Source organism: Dendroctonus ponderosae, unplaced genomic scaffold, assembly GCF_020466585.1.
Source record: "Dendroctonus ponderosae isolate FM_Combo_2020 unplaced genomic scaffold, Dpon_F_20191213v2 Dpon_F_20191213_8, whole genome shotgun sequence".
Taxonomy (NCBI): domain Eukaryota; kingdom Metazoa; phylum Arthropoda; class Insecta; order Coleoptera; family Curculionidae; genus Dendroctonus; species Dendroctonus ponderosae.
The window spans coordinates 10,783,396-10,791,882 of NW_026019016.1; positions in this window are offsets into that span (position 1 = coordinate 10,783,396).

Here is an 8,487-nt window from a genome sequence, read left to right on the forward strand (position 1 = left end):
AAATGAGCGTTCTTGCTCATTTTGCCTCCGAGACATGAGCAAAAACGGGACGGAAAACATGAAATTTTGCAATAATCTTACGCCACCCTTGCACACGATAATTTTTCTAATTTCATAGACAACAAAAGACTGTATTTTTTCTACATAACCCCCCCCCCCTGAATTTAAAGCTGGATCCGCCCCTGAAAGAAACTATAAAATTTCTGTAAAATTTTAATTAACTAACTGTTGAGCGTAAAAGTGTAAATTATCTTATCTTTCATCACTGTAATAAGAAGGTTTCAGGCTTCGGCTTACGGTGGATTTGAGTCGATCTAATACACTAGTGGCTACTGCAGTTATAATTCATGGCAAATAAATACCCATCAGTTGACGCGGAAACGATCTGGGACTTTCGAGTTTTAGCTCCAAGTCAATATTCTTGGTCAAATTTGGCCAAAACCATGATATTTTCATCTTCTTTGATTCTATGATAGGTGTTAATTGAAAAAAATCTATTTTCTTATCCTGGATGTGCAAAAGAATGATCAAAAACTCTTAGTTCTTCACTTTTACAAGTTTAATTTAGTGGCCTCACAGCCTCGATTTAATATCAGTAAGGAGCACTTTTATGCTATGCGATTTAATATCAACATGGAGCCTACATACATAAACAGATTACTAGTGGATTATAATTGATACATGAAAGCGATCCAGAGACTTTCTAGTTTTCACCATAGTCAATATATTTTATCAATTTCACATTCTGACTTAACTGCAATTTTTCACGTAGCTTTATGCTGGTTTTGGTAACGATGGAGGGTAAAACGTTTATTTACACTACGGAATTAATTGTTTCAGTTTGGAAAAAATATGACTTCAAGGCAGCTCTTCGCTGCAGTGGCGGCGCCAGCTTTATTTTCCGCTTGGGCGAAAACCGGCGAAATTTTTTTCAAGATGGGCAGGAGATATTTATACTTTTAATGGTAAGAGTTGGAAATAATAAATCTCTTTTTCAAAATATTTTGTTTTCTTCTTTGGCCGAATGTAATGTAAAATTTAGTATTTTTTATTTAATATACAAGCGTTGCAAAGATTCGTTTTTAGTAAGCACTTATAACGACATGTTTTTGTTAAAGAAGGAGCTAACAGAGTTTGACAATATCTTGAGTCTCCCAATATGAATTTACAATACAAATATTGTATGAGATTTTATCTACTTTCGTAGAATAACGAAACAAATTATACCAAAATATTTTCACAACTGTGAACGTTTTTTCAAACATTATTACGTTGGAAACAAATGCTGAATAAAATTCGCTAGAACACTAGTATCTATTCTAATAAAAACTATTATAAGCTTATTGTATGTTTTGAATTGAATAATTACTTTTAGTAAACGAAGTAGATTAAAATTATTTAAATTAACGAAAACATCATTATAAACAGTGAATAGTTAGTTATTCACGTGGAACATTAGAAGAGACATTCTTCTATTATTATGCTTAGCAACAAACGAATCTATAATTAACTCTCAATCTATTTTTTTGCAATATCTTTTTATCTATCCTGACTCATAGTTGTTCTTAAATAATTTTTTATTCTCTTTAAAGTGCTGAAAGCTCTTTCAAAACTTGCACTGGAAGATGGTACTGTCATTGCAATATTACATAGTTTATTCATTTCATTTTATGGAAGACTAAAGTAAAATCTTGCAAAAGAAGGGTGAGATCTGTTAGTGTTTATTTTTAGACTATTTGTGACTTCATACCTCTTAGTGGTATCTGGCAATGACTGGCTCGTTTTCAATCGAAACTATATTACATTGGCAATGGTTAGCTAAAGAAATAAACGTTCTAAGTTTTAAAAAATGCTGCTAGATGGATTAGATGTACTAAATCATGTTTGTTTTTTTGTTTTTACGAAACCCAGCTTTTGTTTCTGCAGAACAAAGAACTGCTGGTTCCACCTTCTCTGAATAAAAATCGACAAGGGAAAACGGAATACAGCATCTTTGAAAATGCTGTAATTAATCTAAGAATACATTATATGATAACTGGACTTAAAACTACCATACTGTTTTAACGAAAACTTGCTAACTCTGTTGGTAACCGGCTGTCTTAAACGTTCATGTAACGATAGAGCCAAATCAATGACTTCTTTTTCCTCTATATGAAAATCTTTAGCTCTTGTCCTAGCAGGAAACAAGTACTCATATTTCGATTAGAAAATAATTTTTTAATATTAAGTATTTTTGATATTAAGTTATTTTTGAATTCCCGAACAACTCGGAATGTTTTCACATTCACTTTCATTATTGTCGAATTTGATCTGATTTTTTAATTCGCATTTATTTATATCGTTATTAAAAGTGGTTGGGCAAGACAAATTTTGGTTGGTTCGCCCACCCTTAGCGCCGCCACTGCTTGGCTGAAGTTCGAATGTTCAGTTTTTTTTATACGTTAATGGCTAGTTAATCCTCTTATGAATAAGAGTTTTAGTAACTGTTATAGAGTTAGAAGTCAAACTCATTCAATTTTATTAAACATTTGAACTGATTTATCATCATTACATTACTAAAAATATTTGAATAATAATAAATATTAACATTAAATCTACAAAATTGCAAAAAAAAAACATTTTTTGCTTTTACATGTACTTACTACTGTAAATAATTTTTACAATTCCCTACAAATACTGATAGGTACACATAGCCGTATCTAGTCACAACTAAATGGTTTCTTGACTCGATGGTCTCTAGAAAAGTTCTGAGTTTGTCTGAGTTTAAGGAAGAACTGTAAGGATGTGGTTATAGAAAAATGTACTCAATTTATATCTGATTAACTGAACCTTACACAGACACAAGTCAAGTAGTAGACATTTCAGCATTTATTCTCAGTTAACATGTTTTGTAATTTATTTCTTGATTAATGGCTATTTCTTAGAAGTATTTTTTTAACCTAGAAGTATTTTGCGCAATATTTCCGGGGCACTCTCCTAGACCATTTGCCAATATTGTGTGATAACGTTCTTCTCAAGTTAAAACGATAAAAATTTCTGAGAATTCACAGATCATCATCAGTTTATAATACGTCACACCCATAGGTCTGATAAATAAATTGTAATTTTTCCGAATATTTGTAATAATTCACAATAATAATATTATCGGGCAATTTGATTAGTCTGCTAAAAATTAAATCGTTTTTGTATACGAATAGTCGTGAAAAACACTTAATTGATTAGTGATTTTTGGGTAATTCGTGTCGAGAATTTAAATAGTACGATTAACATATTAAAATCGGAAACTTGATTATTAACCATCATAACTGAGACTTACCGCCTTGCACTGGTTATGTTACTATATCGCGGTTCTTGCTTCTAACTTAAACTTCCAGAATAGATGAAGAAAACTTAGTTTTTCAGCTAGCTCGAAGCAAATTTTTATAGAGTGCCAACATATCGGACGGTTTTATTAAATATTCTTGCCGATTCAATGCCGATGAAGGTTTAATAATTATAGAGCACATGCGTTCTTCTTACTATATGATTTTTCGAATACATTTTTCATTTTATATTTGATACTTAAACTTATACTACGTCCGACAATGGGAAGCAAATAGGAAACATAACTTCGTATTAACCACTTTGGAAGCAATTAATTTTTCTCTACATTGTAGTTAACTCTTAACAACTTATACGTTTTCTCCATTGGTGTCTTATAACTGTGATACATTTTATTATTTTTTTATTCAGTTTTGCATGTTTTTAAGAGTACATCCATATAATTGTGTAGTTAACAGTCCAATGAATCAGGGTTTCAGTAAAAACAAAATTCGATATTGTCGTGTAGGGACATAGGGACTTTACTCGTGAATGCTGCTTTCGATCAAATGGTGTTTGTTCTATTAATAAGTACCATTTGCTCCTTCAACGCAACAGATGGAACCACGCGCAAAATAAGTAATGTTTTTATTATCTATCACCGAGTAGTACCAATTCTCCGGTTTTAGTTGCCTGTATTGTTAAAAGTAGTAAAGATTTAGTGTTTCGCGTTGTGTTCAAAGATGGTACTGAAAACAAATAAATACTGCGACTGGAATTTTGGAATGAATTATTGGGGTTGTTAGATTTGTTGATTTTCTATCCAATCGAGTCAAAACGAAACTACATTTTTAAATGGAACATGCATGCTGTTACTTGCGTCATATAAATGGAAAACTTTATTTATACTGAGAACAGAAGCTAATTTTAAATTGGCATTAAAAATCAGTAAAAAGCATTCATATTTTCATACAAACTTCAACATTAAAAATTATTTTTGTGTCATAGCAGGTATTTGGTATAGAAAATGCAACTTTGATTTGACAAGAGGAAATACTATTGAAGTGAATATATCTTACACTATACTGGATGTTCCATGAAAATCGGCTGCTATCCGTAACTTGAAAAATACAATTACAAGAATTCCGAATAGTTTAGCTATTAATGGCGTTCCTCCAACTTCAGTTCTAGCGGGATTTTTTGAAAAGCATCTTTAATTATTAGAAAACAGAAACATCGCCACCGATTATCCAATTAATGAGCGTGTTGGTTACTCTATCCACATTTTTAAAAGCTTGCATTCGTTTTTATCATATTATTTGTATGTAGTTCTATGTGGAAAATTTCTTTTAATTTTCGATCCAGTTTCGATAAATTTTAATTTCAAATAGTGTAAGTTAATTAATTTGTTTCATATGCACTTTCTATAAAACAGTAAAACCTCAAGTAGTAAATATATTTCGATGAACACTTTCAATGTACACTGTAATAATTATTTTTCCAATGTCCCTTGCCAGAGTTCTTACATACATTTGCTGTGTAAACAGTAATATAATTTAAGCCTCCCGACGAATCATGTGCGTTGTTAATAATTGAGTTTGTGTTCTATCAGTAAAATTCTGTAATCCCAATCAAAATATTTAAATATCTACAACTTACTGTCGATGCTTCATTGTTGTTGTACTTTCGTTAGAATATGTAAATTACACAACATGAAAATGTATTCAATTTCTTTGGATGAAAATCTTCTGGATCTTAGTAGATAATGAAAAAGTACGGGTCAACCATTTTGAATTAGAAAATTATTAAACTCATTATAATAGCAAATAGTCTGAGATTCGTTTTAATTGTTTCATGTTTGTTATAGACCATTATAGTACCATTATAGTTTAGTTTAATTATTATTCTCTATAAGACGAAGACCCCAAGGCCCTGCAAGTCTTGGTCTTGGTCTTGCTTTACTCATCACTAGATTACAGTTAGATATATGCATAGATATAAATAAATCAAAATTAAATCACTTTTTTGAATGATAGTTTTTAAATCGTAAACGTTACGTTGTTTTCCATATTTAAATTGAGCAATCATCAGCAAAAATCTATGAATTCCTACATATGACCGATTGCTGTTTTTAGCAATACATATACCTTAATCTTCTAATTACCAAGCTTATTATTATTGTAGCTAAAATATTTTATTAAACATTGTCTGTTATCAATTATCGTAACCATAAGTAATTATTCTAAAATATCTTGTGACATCCACTAGCAACCGTTATTATTATCTAGCCCTGCCTTTTAGGCATCTAAGCAAGTTCTGTCTTATTGCCATCTTGAGCTAGCAATTAGTGAATCGTGTTCATCAATTGTGAATCAATAAATCAAATAGCGTTGATCAAGTGCCGCGTTATTGCTCTGCTACCCTTCCGACCAGAAGAAAATGCAGTCCACAGTAAATTAAACCTCATCTTTATGTTATCTTCAGCAAGATTGATTTTCAAAAAAGTACTGAATTCTTTATTTCAATCGACGTTAATTAGTTCATCAATTTTATGCCCACATCTTGATTAATTTTGACGGTATTGTATAACTAATAATTTTTTTGTTAGTTGGTTACCGAGTTTTTTATATTTATTTCACATTTTCAGGCAGATAATAGTGCCATAACTACGACCATAAAACGCGAACTAAGTGTTTTATGTGATATTATGTGTACGGGGTGTACCAAGTAGTAGCTTGCCGAATACGCTTGAAGAAGGTGCAAAAATTGTCCGTATGAATCCGCAAAAAATTGTCTCAAGAGAAACTATTATCGGGATAAATTTCGCTTATAGCATAAACTGCAAACAAATGTATCCTATACAAGTATCAGTGCTTTCAGCAACGTATTAACAGAATATGAAAACCTGCCTAAATAAAACTGATAATAAACGGTGTAATAAACGACAAATAAGAAATAAAAAAGCGCATAAATAAAATAGGTTCAATCAGTAGGAACTGATTCATGGTAGTTATTGATGAAATCACCCATCATTAAAAGTCCAACTCGTATGTTCTCACATGCGATCATTCGTTTTATGATTTTTTGATCAATTTTAGACATATACAAACTTGGTTGGATTTAGCTGGTGACTTTGCATGTTTCATCTGCTGATTTTTCATAAAAATTCTTGGAAAAAATCTATAGGAAGGAAACCAGTTGCAATAAATTTTAAGTTGTTTCTATCGTGGTCGAAAGTTGAAATCACTAGATTTAAACAATCTCAAATTCCGACAAAGGTCGAAATAAATTGCTGGTCAATTGAGGATAATGAATGCCATCCCTTCATGCTTAATGTGGCAATATTACCATTTTTTTTTATTCTTGAACGTCTGTGTATAAAATATAACAATTTTACATATTTCATTTAGATTTAATCTATGTTTGTAGTCATCAATTAAATAATACTGATTATTATGCGACGTTCCAAAACGTTTCTCTACACCTGAAAATTACCCAACAGCATATAAACCAAGGCTTCAATTCTAAACGCGTTAATACCTATTACTTTTTAAAAGAGCATTGTTATCCAGCTACTGCTCCCGCTGTTCTGTATTCGAAATTTCCATTAGCGCAGGATTTCAACAGAAGCCTGAACATTCAGAGATGCAATATTTATTATTTCGTGTCAGTTTATTTCCTGTTGTTAAATGGCGAAAAAAAATAAAACATTCATTCTCATTGTACCCGCTGATATGGTTCGACTTGAGATCTTGATCTAATTCTTGGTACTGCGGGCAGAACGGTAATCAAGTATTTCGCATTTAGTATGAAGATCGATTTAAGTGATCTCAGTTAGCAGGTTTCGTTCCTATTTCTTCTTACTTTCAATTGTCTGTTTTTTTGAGTAAATTATGCTTCATTTTTTATATTCTGTTTTTCGTTAAAAAAAATGTGAACGTCTGAACAACCGTAGCAGCAAAATGATCTAAGTTACTTCATGATGAGAAGTGCCAAGCTTCTAAATCAAAAAGCTCGCATTATCTGTGGTTTAATGAGTTTCGATTCAATTTATTAGGACAGAGATAAGCTGAATACAGATGTATTGATAAAAATACTTTACCAAAATTTGCAGTTACATCGTCATGGAATAACGTTTCTTTCCATGTTGTTTATGTTTCTTGCCCAATAAGTTGTTTTTATATTCGTTTGATTTCCTAATCGTAAAATACAGGATATTCTAAGCACTTTACTTCGTAGCGTATTGTGATTAATCCGTTGTTATTCTATGTTATCATTTATAATCACTTCCAATTTTTTGTTACTTCGAGTGAGCCAGTTCGAATATTCGTAATTATTAAAATGTATTTTTAGTTTTGTTATATACAGTAAAGTATCCATATAATATCCCAGAAGTAATGTCTAAATTACTAGCCTCTTAGGATAACGCACAGTGGATGATAGCTTAGATAACGTGCTTAGTTGAGGATAAGGTTAAGTTAGAAATTTTAATGAGAATCAAATGAAGCAATTGTTGAAAATAAAAAAACACAAATGGCATTGGGTTTTTTGTTCCGTTTTTTTCTTTGTCGATTAGTGGGACACTATTCTCGAAGCCTTGGTGATAAATCGACACTTTCAAGAAAGTAGCGAGAAAAACCTACTTTGTGTGTCTTGGTTAAAATCTGCCTTGTATCAGGAGAGCAGAATATTCAAGGAGGTAGCGACAGGCAAATATCAGGAACAGCAATAGAGAGAGACATTCATCGCAATTGACGTAACGCTAAAACTATTTTGTATGTGTTTTCACTGAAAAATCTCTTTGCATTAGGAGAGCAGAATATTCAAGGAGGTAGCGACAAGACGCTACGTTACCTTACTTTTTGTGTGTCTTGACTAAAATCCGGTTTATATCCGAAGAGCAGAATATCTAGTTTAAAATATGAGATAAAGTTGTTTCAAAAATAATCAAACAATAAAAAATTAATTATATTTATTTTATTAGGCATTATTACCAGTAGGTATCTATTAACTAAAGAGAGGTGTGCTAAACAGTTATTTTTCTGGAACAGGTTACAACGTTAAAGTTTTACTTTGGTATTAGGTTCCAAAGCGCGGTTCCAAAACTAGGGATGATTCGATACAAGTAAATACAAGTAGGTATTCGATACTTTTGTTTCGATACCAATACTTGGTATCGAAATAAAG